Source organism: Porites lutea, chromosome 14 (genome assembly GCF_958299795.1).
Source record: "Porites lutea chromosome 14, jaPorLute2.1, whole genome shotgun sequence".
Classification (NCBI taxonomy): domain Eukaryota; kingdom Metazoa; phylum Cnidaria; class Anthozoa; order Scleractinia; family Poritidae; genus Porites; species Porites lutea.
The window spans coordinates 6,201,255-6,219,509 of record NC_133214.1 but is presented as its reverse complement, the minus strand read 5'-3'; the positions used below and the strand labels follow the sequence as shown (position 1 = coordinate 6,219,509).

General features: G+C 39.1%; 1 protein-coding gene across 3 annotated transcripts in view; it reads right to left on the bottom strand.

Moving 5' to 3' along the window:
• LOC140924631 (uncharacterized) overlaps nt 1-18,255 on the bottom strand; it is a 412,059-nt gene that overhangs the window by 115,897 nt on the left and 277,907 nt on the right. The window lies entirely within an intron of this gene.

The following is an 18,255-nucleotide window of genomic DNA, read 5'->3' as shown; positions in this document are numbered from 1 at the left end:
CAGTAAGAGCTCATCTTGGTTTGAATACTGTGAATTGCCAAGAACTATTCCCAGCCCAACTTCCCCCACCCCTCCCAGGATGGGATACTAGTCCATCACAGTATTGTTCCCAATGGTATGTAGCCAGTTTTAAAAAACACACAAAATTTAAGACCTGTTAGAGGAGAGGTAAAGGAAGAAATAGTTTCTTGACTAAGATCAAAACTCGAAAAAAATTATGTTGTTAGTAAAATCTATATTTAATTAGATTTTTATTAAGTCGGATAATGTTACCTTTTCACCAGATATTTAGAATTTAAAGCTCAGAAAGAAATACTATTCAAATTTTTTCTTTACCATTTTTTTTGCTTACATCTATGCTATCCCTTTGACGAAATTATTATATTTTTGAAAAACCTATGTATTTTTCTGTAATTCCTGATAATGCACACAATCTTTTGAGATCATGACACTAGTCATTCTGTTGTTTTCTAAATCATAGATCACGTTTCATCTACTTTTACATGTTACAGATCATGCCTGTTAAATAAAAGGAGAAAACACAAAAAGACAGAAAAAATACTCACAATACTCAAAATACTGTCTTAAAATTTGTGCTTGGTAACGTACAAAAGGAATGTTTAAGAAGGAATCCACCAGGAAACTGAGTAATTTTAATTCTCAGTGGACAAAAAGCTTGTACCTGCAGAATAATTTTTAAAAGGCCTCGGGAAGAAAAAAATTCATCAAAAAATTATTATTCACTCGATCGTACTTAAACCAATGATTTTGTAACTATGGCACATAGGGCTTTATTCTGGCCATTTTTGAGGCCAGGTCATATTTTGACTATTTCCTCATCTTAAGTTGATAATTATGCGGAACTGCTCTTAACAATATTGCATTCTTTTTACATTTTCAAGAGCTAAAGATGTAACTGGTCATCTGTAATAACACCAAAGAGAATTTCTCATGGGATTCCAAGAAAATGAATGTCAAATTTCACAAGAATTGTGAAAACACAGGAAAAATTCTGGAAATTTAATGTGTAAGATGTAATTTTGTGAAATTTGACATATTCATTTTCTCGGACTCCCATGAGAAATTTTCTTTGCTGTTAATACAGAAGACTAATTACATCTCTACCCCTAGAAAAATGTAAAAAAGAATGCGATATGCTTTAAACATTCTGGTGCAGCATTTTTGTCCACTAAAAATTAAAATTACTCAATTTCCTGGTGGATTCCCTCTTTATTTAACCCACTGTAAGAATCACTGAGAATTTAGTATTGCCTATGAACGATATTGTAGTGAAGTTGATCTTTAGTATGAAAACTTTAACAAGTGACAAGTACGTTTGTGTATATTTTGAAAAAGTGTCCTGAAAAGTGAGTAAACAGTGTAGATCTATCACGTACACAACTGAAATTAGTCCTGATGTCTTGACGAGATGTAGTTATTAACAATAAAATTGCATTGTTTCTTCGCCTCCATATATCTAAAATGGTTCCCTTGGGAGTTTACAGATTGACACATGCACTCAGGGAGGGGGTGGTGGAGTAGGGGTTGGGAAACTTCCACATTTGGCTTACTCAGTATGTGCAGCTCTGCAGGGTAGAGGTTTATGAGAATTCAATCTTAAAAAAAAGTATTCAATGTCACTATTAAGCATTTTAAACAGGGTAGCAATTTGAATCCATTTTGCTTTAAACAGGGTCAGAATCGAAGGGTTTTAGCAGCACAGACCCAACCAGACTTCTTTTAAACCACCTCCCGCACCCGCCCTCCCCCCCCTCCCCACAAAAGTTTCTTCCCTTATGCATAAGGATAGTACTGTTATTACTTTGACGGTTTTTTCCGCGTTAAAAATCAAGAGATGGAACAGAGGGGGCTCAAATCAGACCTCCCCTGATTCAGAGTCGGATATTTTATGATTAACATCCCTACACCAACATTCAAAACCACAACTAGAACTAATATTTCTCACACCTCAAACCTTACAACTTGTTTACAAGATACCAAGAAAAATCAACCTTCACTTGACTAACACTATTAGCTAACAGATGACAAATTTTTCTTACCTCCATCAGCCTGGGCATCACAGGAATCCTAAAAATCCTTCAACACTGCAGACATGAACACTACAACAGGAACAGAGAAAGAAAGTACACATTGTAAATAATGGTGCAATGCTGTAAACTACATGTACCATTTGGCACTTTCTTTTTGTGGGAGTTTAATTAATTATATAATAATTTTGTGGAATTATGATTTTTTGTAATTTGCAACATTACTAGTAATTAGTTGTTGGACCTATCCCAATTATTATTATTGGGATTAGTCCAGTCTGGTTTTTCTCCTTCTGAATCTTAACAACTGCATTATATTTTTTATTTGAGTCAAAATACAGGTAAACCAACATTAGAAAATATTGTAGATAAAATCTGTTCTCAGGGTAAACCAGAATTTCATCGTCACCTACACACTGTACATCTGTATGATCAATATGGGCTAAAAAAAGAAAGGAAATTCTGAACCAAACCAGGTTTAAAATAATATTATAGTCCTGGCCCTGGTTGTTCAAACACTGGATAGTACTACAGTATGGATAAATCTCTACCCAGCGATATATAACAATTATTCACCGAAGTGGAGGTGGCTAGTCCTGGATATTTACGGAACTGCGAAGCAGTGAGGTAAATATCCACGACTACTCCCGTAGCCACCAACACTGAGGTGAATAATTGTTTTAGTATATACTAAAACAGTGAGATAATTGAGCACAAAAATGACGATTTTTAACTCAAATACTGTTGCCAACTATTACAATTTTGGCGCATAATGACCGGGCGGCTGCGGCCGTCGCTTTTTCTTGCCGACAATTAAAACTTTTGAAGGCATTTGTTTAGCTCTTGCGGATAAATTTCTTCAAAGGAGTTGTGAATTCTTTTTGTATTTAAAATCATTCTATAAAAAAAGATTATTAAATTTAGTTTTAAGCTTTTTTATGAACAACTCAACTAAATAAAGCAAGCAAGACTTAAACTTAATTTGCATTTGTAAACAAAAACGTTTTCACCGGTTTTATCGATAAATTCGTGTCAAAAAGACAAAGCTTTACCTGTTAAAACTTCCAATCCGAACTTCGTCACCTTCTTCGTGTATTTCAGAAACAGCTTGCTTGATTAGTTGTGAAATTTCTTTGTTTGTTTACGGCAGCAAACCGGGAAAGCATTTTGCTTGCAACTTACGCGAGTTTGGTGTCGCTCGCTCAGAGGAACTGGAGGTGAATCAGTGAATAGTGCAGGATATTCACTGACTGAGTAGCCAATCAGAGCGTGCGAAAAACACTATCCACTGTTTTAGTATATACTAAAGAGATATATCAAGTGGATAGAGTTATTCACCTTTTGTACAACTGGGGCCAGGTTTAACCAGAGAACAGATTCCACGTTCTAAGTTATTACAGTTGTGGAGGCCAAATTTTTGCAGCAATGTGTTTACTGGGAGGGGGGGGGGGGGGCGGCGAGTGGGGGATGGTCAGGTTTACTTCTTACAGCTGTATGTGGATCTTGACGGAAACCACAAAAATTTCAAAAACCACCAAAAAAAAAAGCCACTATGGTAAGATATAAATAAAGTAGTAATAAGTGGGCTGGCACTTTAAGGGTAACTTAATTTGCATTACAAATACATATAAACAATCTAATTCTTTTCAAAGGTGTATTTTTCAAAAGAATAACCTCTTTCTATCCCAACTTTATGAGCATAATTAATGCTTTTTTCAAAAGAGAATTTATCCCATAAGTATGCTGACAGAAGAAGGGGAGTCCTAGACTCCACTGTCTGGAGAATACTGAGGTGTACATTCCCCAGGGGGGAGGGTAGACATCCTTCATTTATTTAGCCTAAACAGGCATGTTCTCACATGAACAGGGTCGGGTTTATAGGAGTCTAACGTCTTAAACAAGTAATAAAATTTCACTATTTAGCATCTTGAACAGGGTGTCTTTTATTAAACTTGAGCTTTAAGTAATGGTCTGTGTAAAAACTAGGCAGGCAGATGGCAAAAATATCGATTAAAAGGTGTTAACTTTTAATAATTAATTTCAATTAAATCAAGGGTTCTGATTGGCTGAAATTCAACAATTGCCAAAAAAAGCAGCGAGAGACATGACAAAAACAACTTTTTTTAGCTTTATTTTCCCCATTCTTCTATCTTTTACCTCACGGCCAAGTTTAAAAAGGCATTGTTCTATGTGCCAATCAAAAGTAAGAGCCGAAAACATGCAACAAGCGTGTGACCTTCTGGTGAACCACCTTGGATGTGATATTTGAGATACGAGGAAACTTGTCTTTTACCCGAAGAAATATAGTCAATTTCATCGCTTAAATCTACATATTTCCCTTAATCGATTGTTTATTGCTTTTATCATCGGAGTGATCGTGAAACTCCTACTGCAGCAGCGTTTGCAGCTGTCCTCAACATGTCGTCGAGTGGCCACGAGGACAAGTAGGACTGAAGCAGTTGTTTATGTTATCAAGAGGAGATCGCTTTGATTCAGTGATGATTCAGAGTAATAATTGTTGTGGAGAATGGCTGGGCACAAAGAGTAGAAGCGATAGATTTGTTCTTTATACAGAAATAAATTAAATTTCTTAAAGCAACGTGAAGCTGCCTGAGTGAGCTTGAGGTAAGCTGAACCCAATAAATTTTTGCATCTCCACATGATGTGACTGTGTAGTTATTTTGTCCTTTTTGAAATGTCAGTATTCTGTGTATCTTTACTCTTCTCTGAATCGATTTGTTTTCTTTCTAGACTGTTTCATTGAACTAAGTGCAACTTAAGACGAACGAATTGAAATTTGTGATTGTAATTTCGCAACAGTTGTAAGATGGCAGCCGCTTAGTTATCATACATAATACAAATGTAGCTCTCGCTAGTTTTTCAGTGTTACCCGGTACGAAAGATCATGCAAGTTTGACTGTAACTGTTGCCTTTACTTTTTCTAAGAATGAAAGTAGGGTTTGTGTAGTGTTTGGAGATGTTTAGACTAATAAAACATTTCACATCTAAGAATGCCAAGAGAGCTTCTTCTGAAACCGAATTCTCCGAACATCCGTGAATTTTTTTCTGCATGGACAAGCGTCTTTTTCTTTAAATGCGGGCCATTAGGATAACCCTTCGACATGATTTAGTAAAATTGTTGTTCTTTATGGCGGCAAAATAAAAACACGCGGCTTTGGTGCATTCGTCATGTGAGCTTGAATTACTGCTGTTTCCGATCACGGTTTTGACATCTCCTTTGTGAGAGCCGAAGTAGCTGTCTTTCACAAGGTAGCCGATTGATGTATTCCTCTGCCATTTTCATGTAATTTTATATCAGTTTAACCCTTTCGTGCGCAATTTCCTGGGAAGGAAAAGGCCGCTAAAAATACTACCAACAAAAAATTTATTTCTTGGCATCGATCTTGATAGTATGATGTCAAAAATTGACCTAGACTGTTTCGGGATACATTAAATTGAAGCTAGCCCGCATTCGGTAACAGAAAACCAAATAGGTATCCTTTTTTTGAGAATTTTTTTAAAAATAAAAACTTGACAAAAGTGTGTCTCAAAATAGTTGCCTATAAAGTTTATCACCGCATGATTACTCCACACAGCAACATACATCAAAGCCAGTGAGAAAAATCCATCCAAAGTCACACAAGCTTTATTTTGAAACCAAGAAAGCAAAATAAATGGTGTTAAAACTATGAAAGAATGGCTAAAATCTTTGACTGGTCGATACAAAATGGCGCTATTGCATATGTTTCTTTGTAAAATGACAAATTTTAGACTACGAGCAGTCTCTCTTTTTTCTGTAGTCCGTCGAGCAAAATGCGAGACACGCAAATGGCCACGCGTGTGACTGATGGTGCGAGACGGGAAAGGCACGAAAAAAGAGAGACTACCCGCAAAGCCAGAGAGAATGGTCTTTCACGGTCTAGTGATTTTTTGGCATCAAAATTGAGGTGTGGACAGACCAGGCCAGGCACGTGAAACATTACTTAAGAGTTTGCTTGAACAACAGAGGTTTTTCTACTTTTCTTTTTAAAGCGCAGCTAATGCAGTGCATAGAGTTAGAGTCGATTCGAAGCTAATCGACTGAGCAAATCTTAATTTTGGCTGCTGGTCTCACATTTAGAGGTCATGAAGCTGGTCTATTTCTCTTACATTAATAATTCATTTCCTGTGCTTTATGTTTTGAATGAAATCACCCGTGGCCTAGTTCTTGTTTGCAGGATGTTGAATTTTCACGGGACAGTGTTCTACATATCCTAATTGTACTTTAACTAAAGCTAAGCCAACGCTGGAAGTTACTCAAGATCATTCTTTGGGCACCGATTTGTTTTTTTGTTTTTTCTTTATTTCTTAGAATCCTTGTTCTATAGCGCGATGTCCTGTAGTGCATCCGTTGGTAATTACTATTGTTTTAGCCTTATAGATTAAACAGTCTAAGAGTCTTCCAGTGTATTCTCCTTTCTGTTTTAAGTTCTAAAGTAAGACTACCGTTTTGGAACTAAAGCGTTCCTTGACAGAGAAGAAAAGCTTTGAGCATTTAAATTGCGCGATCACATCACGTATGAGACCTTCTTATGCTTCTCTTTGCTCCGTATCTAATGTTTTTTTTTTGGGAAACGTGACAAACTTTCCTGCAGTGCTTCAGCCATCTTTAACTTGTCCATGGTTTCGATTGTTGACATTTTGTTGTCACACCTCACAAATCAGCCAATCCTATTTTGCGTTTTGAGGCTAACGCTTAATTCATTGGCTCTGGCTAAGCGGGCAGTCTCTCTTTTTTCTTCTCGGGCTGCCACCCTCGTTTCGCGCGTCTCGCGAATTCACCGCTCCCGTGCGCGTGCATTGCTCTCAGACTAAATTGTGTAGTTCCAGAAAATATCCAGACCCCCACCACGGAGGGAATCTCACTTAGGACCCCCCCACCCCCCTGGATTTTCCATTTTTGCAGGAAACTGATGGCCCCCCACCCCTCCGGAATTTCCACAAGTGTGACAAAGACCCCCCAACCCCTCTGGAAAAGTTCATTTTCACGAAGAAAGACTATTAAAGTAAAAGAATGAGGCATTTTATTGTTAGTACGTAACAGTTTCCATCAGAAGCTTGTATGCTTCTGTTTCCATTTATATGAGTGATCTCGCAACATTAAAACTCACTACAGCACCACAAAGTAACCTAATCTGCAGTATTTGCTCATCCCTAACTTTAAATGAAATAGATAAAGTTACAAGTCGGTTGTATTTATGAATTTACCTTAATCAAGGCAAGGTTACGATTTGTTATTTGTCGTCATGGGCGTAAGGTAGGCGTAATGTTGGTAGAATTAACGACTCGTGTGGGAATGCTATATGGTGAACAAGTCAAACTTTCAACCACAAAATTAATGCAAAACAAAGAGGAGAATAAAAACTCTGAATTCTGAAATGATAACAATGAATACCCCCTGCATCTTGAAGGTACTTGAAGGGAAACCAAGTTCAATTTACTGTTTTTCGATCGACTGATGCGACGTGATGCGCGATGGCTGTATAAATGTTTGGTGAAATCGACACCATTTCAGCAAGAATTCGATCATGAACATGCGACACGTTCAACCACAAAATTAAGGGAAAATGAAAAGGAGAATGAAAACTCAACATTCTAAAATGGTTACAATGGATAGCTTGTGCTTTGTGAAGCAAAATTGCCACTCTTCTGATCTATCAATCGACTGACGCAACGTGATGTTGCGTGATGTGCTGCACGCGTTGATGTTTTGAGGAAGACTGGTAACGAGTAATGGCGGCCGAATATACGAGCATGCGATAAAACGAGTTGTAGTCGGTCTAATTCCTTTGAAATTACATCCAAAACGCTTTTGGAAGAAAGGAAACCTGGTTAAGATCAAAAGGAACAATCTTAAGTCATATATTTCAAGTTATTTATGTCCTAAAAATGATCTACCAGGTCGGTAAGAAGCAATGTTCGAACTCAGGTCGAAAACGAAATGATATTGCCCCCCTGGAAAGTGATTTTATGGTCCAACCCCCCTCCCTTCGGGAATTTCCTGGGCCTCTGACCCCCCCACCCCCCTGGAATTTCCAATTCCCTCCATGGTGGGGGTCTGGATATTTTCTGGAACTACACATTTGAAGAAAAAGAGAGACTGCTCGCAGTCTAGACAAATTTTGCTTCTAGTTACCTTTCAAGCCTATGAATCCAGTACCTTTCCTCGACAGCACCACACACTTAAAAGTTCAACTGTTTGAATCTTAAGCCTCGTAGTTCGCTGAAGAACTCATCGAAAAACACAACCATTACCACGAAAAATCCCCAAAAATATAACCGAAGCTGAAAGATCTTCATCTTCTGTCTCCATTATTTGAGTTCGCGTGCCGCTGAGGTCGAAAAAATATCGAAAATTTGACCACAATTGATCATACAGACACAAAACGTCGCTCATGTTGTTCTCTTTCTTGATCAAGTCACCACAGGCTACCCAAGACTCATGCAAATGTACGCTGACCATTTTTCTGAAGACCCCTTCCGATCGTATGAATTCGTACGATTGCGCACGAAAGGGTTAACTTTGCTAGGGTTTGGCGCGTAGAAATCCTCTAAATTTTAGACATGTTATATTTTTTAACATATCAAAGCACTAGACAAAATAAAAAGTTGTTTGAATGACTCTTTCGCTATCTTAATTCATTTCTAAAATTCAAACTTTGCACTTTTTGTCCTCTTGACCAATCAGAGCATTCAAATTTAATTTGGTTAGGGAAATTAGCACCTAAAAAATAACTGCCACTATTGCACTGGCCTATTGTTCTTTTGCCTAGTTCTTACACGGACCCTTACTAAAACAGGGTGTGAATATTTCGTGATCCAAAGTCTACAAGTGTGATTCCATTATTATTATTATTTTAATCTAATCCCTTGATGCCAGTTTAAGGAAATGGATCAGGGTCATGAAATGAGTTTTCTTATCTTAAACAGGGAAGTGAAGAGAATGTTTTTTTGTTTAAATAGGATGAAGGTTTGAAGGCCTTTTGGCAACAAACCCCTACCCAAACTTCCCTTCACTGTTCCCCCCCCCTGCCCCCATCCCCGCCACCCCAGGGAATTTTAATACTATAAGACTAAACATTTCTTTGGCAATAATAAAATTCTGATTGTGACAAAATTATCAAATAATTCAAAATAACTTACCAAAGCTTGCTACATGGATCCTTGACCTCTGAAACCCACACATAATGAAATGGAACTGATTGGTAGCAGGAACCTTCATAATAAAATCAAGGGCAATGCGTAAAGACAAAAGGCAGTTTGCTTAGTTACATATAATTATTGCTTTTATAGAAACAGTGCTGCTTCACTGCCTTGCTGCTGGTACTGTCACTCACCAGTCAATAAACCTCCCCCCTCCCCCTCCCCCTCACTCAGCCAAGATGTCCATGTACTGTAGCAGGGCATTTGACTGGTAGGCTTTGCAAATGTGACTCCAGGATTTCAAAAAGAAAAAGTAATAATCCTTTTTCCATTTGTATTTGTAACACCTTGTTTGAGTTGCTTTAATTCTATGATGGTTTGTAGCTTCATGCTTGTATCATGTACAGTGTACAGGACTGAATAAGTTCCCCCTCCCCCAGGGCTGGGGACACTCTGGATTTCAAGTGACAGGGATGATCGAATGGGGGCAAAAATAAAAACCCAAAAGAATCCTTAGGGCTTCCAACAAAATCCCCAAAAAATTCCCATGCCAAATTTCTAAGCCTTAAAATTTGCAGCAGGCTTTAAATGATATAACTCGAAAAATATGAACAATAGAAATTGAATGTTTGTGTTTGTTTATTCATCATACCATCTGAATCTTCAAATTGTTTTGAATACCCAAAAAATCCGTTCTTAATCCTTTAAGTCCCAGTAGTGATCAACACCAATTTTCTCCTAAGGATATTCATAGATTGTCAAGAGAAATGGTTATGAGAATTAATAAAATGATCACCAAAGAGAAAATGCTCGGTCGTTTATCAATTTCTCTTTACTTATTCTTTATGGAAATGTATAGAGACCAGCTTGGAGAATTTGTATGTGGGTATTGGGGCTTAAAGGGTTGAATCAAGCCCCTAGAAAAAATGCTCAACAATTTTTTCTACCCAAAAAAATCCCAGAGTCTAAAATGTCCAAACCTCTAAAAATCCTTCGATCATGCATCCCTCTCACTTGCAATCTGGATTACCCCTCTGGACCCCTCCCCACCCCTTCACTTTCTTAAATAGTTAGGATACAAGGAAAACATGTTTCTATTTCTACTTAATAGACCTTGTCACGGTTTTCAACGCCATCTTGACGAGTAGGCAAACGCGTGAGAAATTACAGGGTTTGTATGGGAATCTAGTTTCAAATAATTTTCGTAAAAATGGCTGTTCTGAAAAAAATATGATTTGTAAACTAAAGCTTTATTCCTAAGGACTCTTATGAAAAAATTTGAGGGCATTACATGCACTAGAAGACCTAGAACCACTTTTTAAATTTCCTATACATTTGTCTGTAAGAAAGTCCTGGGAAAATTACAGACAAATATATGGAAAATCTAAAGTAAGCCTATGGAGAGGTATGCCCCCCAAATTTTTTAGGACAATCCTTTGCTTTGTAGCTTTAGTTTACAATTGATATTTTTTTCAGAACAGTCGTTTTACGGAAATTATTTGACACTAGATTCTCATACAAACACTGTAATTTCTCACAGACTTGCCTACTCCTCAAGATGGCGTCGAAAACCGTGACAAGGTCTATTGATGAGAGAAACAATATTTCATGATAATAATGAGATCAAAAATAAGCAAACCAATCCATGTACACATGTTAAGTGTGTAATGGGCCTGTCGTACACTTAATTACCAACCACTCTTTCAACAGATGAAAGCCAATAATGTTGGCTTACCGTTTTCATAATTTGCTTTTCTATTAAAAATTTAGCTAAAATAAAGCTACAATTCATTGAAAAGAAAACTTAATAAGCGACCTTCTCCCAATAAGTGCCCGTCTCCTTTTAACCGAAATTTGTCACAAGAGCCCAGGCGCTTATAAGAGGAAAACAGTAATATTAATTTTTATTTTGCAAAGTTTTCATCTGCTCATTCCCTAATAATTATGAGAAACTCACAACCGGAGTCTGACGTCTGGCATCTGCCGTAAACGTGATTGTAAATCTCTTCAATGTCCGGCCACATCGAGGGGCCAAATCATAATGACCGTTTTAAATAAGGTGTCAGAAAACTTAGAAGCTGTAAAATGCATCGCTGGTTCTGCTGTAATTTACAATGCAAGACGCATTTCAATTCTTCAGAGTCACGCGATATGTCTTGTGTACTCGACTGCAGAAAGATCACTGCTTGCATATTCCCTTGCGCCTAATAGAAAACTTATAAGTTGCAGTTTTCTTTTCGAATGTAAAAACAACGGAGAGGCCTTGTGAATTTACAGGAAGAAAGTTAGACTATAAATTCAATAAGCTTACGCTTAATGCTTACCTAAACTTCAGGAATCTTGCAACGAAAATGCAGCCACGTGGAGGCCATCTTTGCTTCCATATCGTCACAGTCAGGCGTGAGGAAACGCTCGGTGAGAAGACTGAATCAGCCCATGACTGCAAGACTGATGAAAACAGCTAGAAGTTTTGTTAGTTCCTCACGAAATTGTGCAGATTCTCTTCCCTGAAGCGCTTCCGCCTCGGCTCCCTTGGCGAAGAAGCATGAAGGGATGATTTCATTGGTCAAACACTGTCACATGAGGTGTCACGTGAAAAATTACCAGGGTGGAATAACGGAAGAGCGGACAGAGGACTTGGATGCGGAGAAAATGGAACAATTTGTTTACATTCTAATGCACCTATCAATGTAAATCCCGTTGGGGGGGAGTGCGGGCAAGGGGAGGGATTTGATGCCTGAGACTATCCCCATGTCGGGCTTTTGATCGTGAAGCGACCCCGGGGTCGGGACATTTGACTTTGACCGATAGAAGCCTGGTATCAATTCAGAAGCGGTTACCAAGTCCGTCCCTCGAGGTCGGCATTATATTCTACCCACCAAAACCACATCGATCGAGAGGGACTGAGATTGAATTTAGAATAACCTAAAAGTCGTACCGAAGATTCTCGGAAAATGTACGGATGATATGCACGAACAACCGAACATCCGAATACTAGATCGGTCGTTCTAACCACTGAACCACCAGAGTTCTAGCGTTAGTGAAGTCGGAATTCTACTATACCAGTAGCCTGCGTGGCAAGCGTTCGAAAGGGAAGGGGAGGGGAATTAGCCTGCCACGCAGGCTACTATACCAACAGAGTGTACTACACTTCTGTACTGGGAGCTAAGCTAAAAGAGAAAGGCTCGAGAAAGGCTGCGTTCATTTCACAGTTGTGGGGGTGCAGAAAATATATCAGGGGGGTACAGTTTCATGCATAATGACTGAGATGTTAGTAAGATGTTGGAAACGAGAAAAGCGGCGAGAACGAATCGCGAAGCTCGCTGGTAAGTGCTCGTTTAGTTTCTCACGCGGAGAAAAATCAGGAACAAGCTCTGGAGCCAGGGTAGCTAGGTGTAAATTACAGCGACCTTTATATTCTCTCCCTGCAAGAAGAGGTTTCTTTACGGCATGGATTTTAGCATTTCACCTGAAGTCGCCCGCGTGGCTGACGGCTGGCATTCGCGTAGGTTGGCTTGTTTACGAAACATGCGAATGCCAGCTACGCGGACGGCTTCACAAATGCTAGGAACCAAGCAGGAAACAAACCTCTGCTAGCAGTCTATATATATTGACTTCCAAAATTCTAAATTTGTAAGACTTATGAATGTACGTAAAGCTTTACTGCACTTTTCACAAACGTGCTAACTCTAAAGTTCAAAAGCCGCCTTCACAATTGCCTTTTTCGCTGCCGTCAATCATAATTACGATCACAAGCAACGAACCTTGAAACACAGAAACACACAAAACGGATCGAAACCCACCAATCACAAATCACAAACCTTGACCTTTTGAACCCGTTAAAGTAAAGTTTTGTTTCCTAAGAGGTCCGTTAAGATGATTGACGGCAGCGAAAAACGCAATCGTCAGTTGGCTTATTCGCATGTTTGTCAAAAGCACAGTAATAGATGAACCTTAGATACACACCAATGTTCCAAAAATCTTTGTCCCCTTTGAAGCAGACTTGGTCGTCGATCTCATTTCAAACTCTGCGATGAGTTTATAAGCCTCTTGGGCGGAAGAAACATATCCAAATTCTCAGCAATTTTCCTATCGAACGCGGGTTCGTAAGTTAAAATTCCCGCCATAATCTTCCTGCTTGTTTCCCGGGAATGACGGGATTTGGAACGTCGCGAGTTCGATTCTCGCCTGGGGCACGAAAATTTTCGTTGCCCCGGGCGAGCATGGTTTCTCCTTCCTCCAAGTGAAAATGTTCACTGGAAGTGTAAGTGTGCTGCTCACAAGTGCACATTAAAAATAATAATTATCATAAAAATAAAATATTTTTATGTGTAAATAACAACATAAAAACCATGATTAAAATTTTGTTTATGTCAATAATTATTATGCTTTATGAGTATGGTCTTAAAAAGTCCGTCAGTATTTTGCAGAAGCGTAACCACGCGCCTAAAAAAATTAAAACCCTTGCCTCTTTGGAGATTTAAAAATGGTTATAGGTAAGGGCTCATATGTGCGGTCTAGACAGGTCGAGTGGTTTTGGTGGATGTAGACTCCAACATCCACCAAAACCACCAACAGTGATCGGGGCTAGATGTGTATCACGTAGCCCCATGAAATATCTGAAACATGTTTTAAAACTTCATGTACAATATTTGCCAAAATACAGTTATACTCGTTATATTCACCCTTTGTTGGCGAGAACTCGATCTCCCAAATATAATTAAGCTCAAAGCAAAAGAAAGGCGAATCCCCGAGAAACATCGTAGGCATCTTTCGTTGGTATAACATATCACAAGGTGTCCAAAATTCAATCTCAGTCCCTCTCGATCGATGTGGTTTTGGTGGGTAGAATATAATGCCGACCGTCCCTCGAGGCTTTCTGAAAATCACGCTGTTGGAGAAAGGTATGAAGTTTTCATTTGTTTTAATCGCCATAATCCGATACTTTACACTGTCATCTAAACAGATAATGTCTATTTTGAGAAAGTTTTTATCTTCAAGTTCCCATCTGATTGTAAACCTCGACTGAAATCGAATTTTACCATGAAAGTCAGAGGATTTTTTACGGGCCACTGATCCGACCTGTTCCGACATGTTGAGCAGATGTTATAAAGCATTTTACGTTTCGTTAATATAATAGCACGGTCAATCTTCCTGCTAGTGGAGAGAGAAAATACTTAATTACAGCAAGCAATTTAACGGAACTTACGTTAACCTTAAATAAAAGTAGTAAGAACGTACTTTTGAAATGTTCTTTTATTCGTTTTATATAGTATTATAGTATTGTTTGTTTAGATCTTTCCCCCGGGGTGGGGGCTTTTTTGACACTTTTGATTGACCTTTCGTTTCCCATCCTGGGGAATTTGATCAAAAAATTTTAAAATTTGTCAAATCCCCACCCCTTGCCCGCACTCCCCCCCCCCCCCCACGGGGTTTACTTTGATAGGTGCATAATGTAATGCGTATAGGTGAAGAAGACACAACAAAACTCAAAAAAGTGACAATAACAAGCAGCAAAAAAGAAAAAAAACAAAACAGAAAAACAAAGGAAACAAACAAAAGAAAGCAGCGGACCTTCATGTCAGCCTACTTCTCGCTGGGTGCCTCAATAGAATCCAGGATAATACAGAGCCAGGAGCCTAAGAGCGCGGGCGAAAAAATGACGACGAAAAAAAAGCGAGAGGAAATTTCCCCTCGTTTTCCCCGTGTACGCTTTTTAAAACACGCTCCGGTCCCCACAATCTGAACTCCGCGCTCTCGTTCCCCGTCCCTCTTTGCCCGAAACCGCACGGAAACGCTTGCTACGGAGGCTAAGAAGACCGTCTAAGAACAGGCTAGCTCCGGGGTAAGAGGCAGCCCCGATAGAACTAACCTTAAAATTAAAAAAAGGGCAAGAACAAAGATGTCATTAAAAAAAGAGTTACAAGGTCTTATAATGGACAATACAAACTTCTGCAGCTGTCAGGATTTGGCATCCGCGAATAATTCTTTATTCCACAATTACCTTTCTGCTTAAGCTTTACTAACATAAGCGAGGCTTTTTTAAGTGTTTTTTCGAGCATGGGTGATTAGATGCTATGAATGGATTTGGAAGAAAGGAATAAGCCAATGTCGTCTGCGCATCGAGTATCGGTAAACAGTAGAGGAACAAGGACAAAGCCTTGTGAGTACTGATGACGGAAAGCGAGAGGCGAGGTTTTAGTCCTACTGACACAAGAGAGGGTTTTTTATTGTTTTTTGTTTTTCGAACATGGGTGTAGTGAGGGTGATGAAAGAAATAAAGTTGTCGTGTTGTAAATGCCTCTTTGAGTTTTTTACCACAGTGGCAAATGATGATAAAGGACACCCACCCGTCCCTTTTGATATCCTTTTTCACACCCACAATGACAGCCAGACCTCACGAACGGGACGAGGCTCTATTCGCCATTTGTACATCTCCCATAATACACCTTGTTTGCCCCCCAAACATTTTGTATACGCATTGTCTTCAATTTTTTTTGAGGTGACTGTAATACCCAGGAGAAATTAAACAAAACTTCTGCAAAATTTTGGGGGACAAACAAGGTGTATTACAAGAGATGTGCAAATGGTGAACGCTGTTTTCGAAAAGCGGAGTCTTTATTTACGCTTTTACTAAATAGACCGCATTCGTATTGTTAATAGGTGACTCCAACTAGCATGCAACAGAGCCTAATGTGTGGTAATTAGATGAATGAGTCTCGATTGAAAGCTAGTTCCAGTCAATTACCGCGACTAAGATTGCGCAGGTGTAACCTGAATTAGGCCTAGTCCAAACGTCTAACTTTTCATGAGACGAACCAAACTCTAATTTGGGTCGAGCTAAAATAAGTTAAGATCGTCTGTTGGGCCAAACGTCGAACTAAGGACGCGTCGAACAGATCAAAACGCAATTTAATAACTTTTCTCCCAAACGAGGCTAAATATACATTATCATACAACTTTTTCATTTACTAGTTTAGCTCGTTGCGTGTGAAGGTTTTCGGATCTCCCGGAGACGATCTTCACACGTTCTATCCGTCTCAAGCAGACGGATACAACGTGTTGGACGATCCAAATTCATTCAGACAAACTTACCTGAGCCAGACCTGGAACATTTCATGAACTTAACTCACTAAGTTTGTTTCGTCTCATTCTTTTTTAGACGGGGTATGGGATTACCCTAAGTTTCAAGGTTTCAGTGTGAACGATTGTGATAACTAATGGATTGATTAAATTTTGTAAGAAGATTAAGGAAAGTACTTCTTATGCCAAATGCAGGTCCCTCTTCGTAGTCGCAGGATGGTAAAAACCGTCTGCAAATGTCACTTCAGCTCCTAATAGGTCCTAATAGAAGAGATTGATTCTGAAAGAGATTGATCGTCAAAGCAAGTCTAGAAGACACGATCATTTCTTTCCAGAAGAGGTCATAAGTGGGAGAAGACAGAAGTGGGAAAGAGAGCTCTTTTACGATTTCAAAATACTATTATTTGTTGTTGTCTTAGCTCAGGCGTTTCATTTAACACACCAATAGAGGAATTCACGCTAATGGTTGCATCATGGCAGACTCGTACCCAGTCGCTATTTAAGTGTTTTTACCTCGTGCGCGCCTCAACCTAATCCCCAATCTTCTCTCATCCCAAAAAACACTTAAATAACAACTGAGTACGAGTCTGGCATCATGGGTAATCAAGGCAAGATGGCAGGAAATTCGAAGATTTGTATTAGAATTCAAAGCCTGCTATTTGTTCCTGAATTCATGTATTCGATGCTTTCTCTTTGAAAAGAGTAACTTACGAGTTCAAAGAAACAATACACTAAATCTGGAGTGCAAAGAAGTCCGTGATGAGTTTTTAGAAAACCTTGATTTTCCCATACATTTTCTGTAATTCGACAGTATCAAAATTACACAAAATGTATGGAAAAATTGAGGTTTTCGGACCTGGTTTTCCAAATCAAGGATGAACAGGGCCCGCGGAGCGGATTTTCAAGTGGGGGGCGGCTAATGCGAACGCGTTAGCGTGAGCCAACTAGGGGGGTCCGGGGGCATGTTCCCCCGGGAAAATTTGAAATTGAAGTCTTCTGAAATGGCTAGAAATGGATCTAAAACTGCCAAAAGTGAAGTTAATTTTTAATTCTTAAAAAACAACGAGTAACAAACTGGCCTTCACGTTTGACCAAATTTAAATGAATAGACTATAAGCTAAACCCAACAGACGCAACGGATGAGTGTCACCCGGACATTTTTAAGTCGGATTCTTTGAAAGTGCCAAAGTTGCTTTTTCGATTTTCATTGAGAGCTGCAAACTCATTGGCAACATCTATAAGACAAAGTTTGTCTGTTCTCTGCTTGTGGGTATTAAGTATTGTCAGATTGCTAAATCTTGTTTGTGTCATCGTCGAGCGTAGCCACGTTTTCAGTCTCCGAGCAGAAGAAAAGGATCTCTCGCCTGCTGCACTGGTTGCTGGATTTACAAGAAGAAGTTTACATAGAGTTATGATTTCAGTTATCATACACTTTTCGGCTTCAGAAAGCTGCTTGATCTTGGCTAAAATGTCACCAAAACAGGTAAATTCTCCGTCCTTCATCAACACTCTAAATATTTCCAGTTTAACATTCAATGTTCTAACATCAACAGCCAAAAAAGTTGGGGGGGGGGCTAAAGCCTCCCCAGCCCCACCCCCTGCGCGGTCCCTGATGAAGAGAGAAAATTGGGCCACCAGACGGCTGCAGTGGCTTTAGATGATCATGAAGTCACTCTGTGACAGTGGTACGTTTGACTATTCATAAGGTTAGCCACGGCTTTTGGTTCCACGTTTTTATTGAATTATATTAAATGGATTGAAATCATCTCGCACGCAGTTATTCAGCTGAGTTATTTTTGTTTACACGTAGCTTGAACTCCCAGCCATAAAATATGATTTATTAACTCTTGCTCCAACAGTGATCGGCATTATTTCTCCAGACAGCCAAAAGTTTTTTAGTTTCGCACAAGATCGAAAGCGAGGAAACCAAAAACATCAGCTG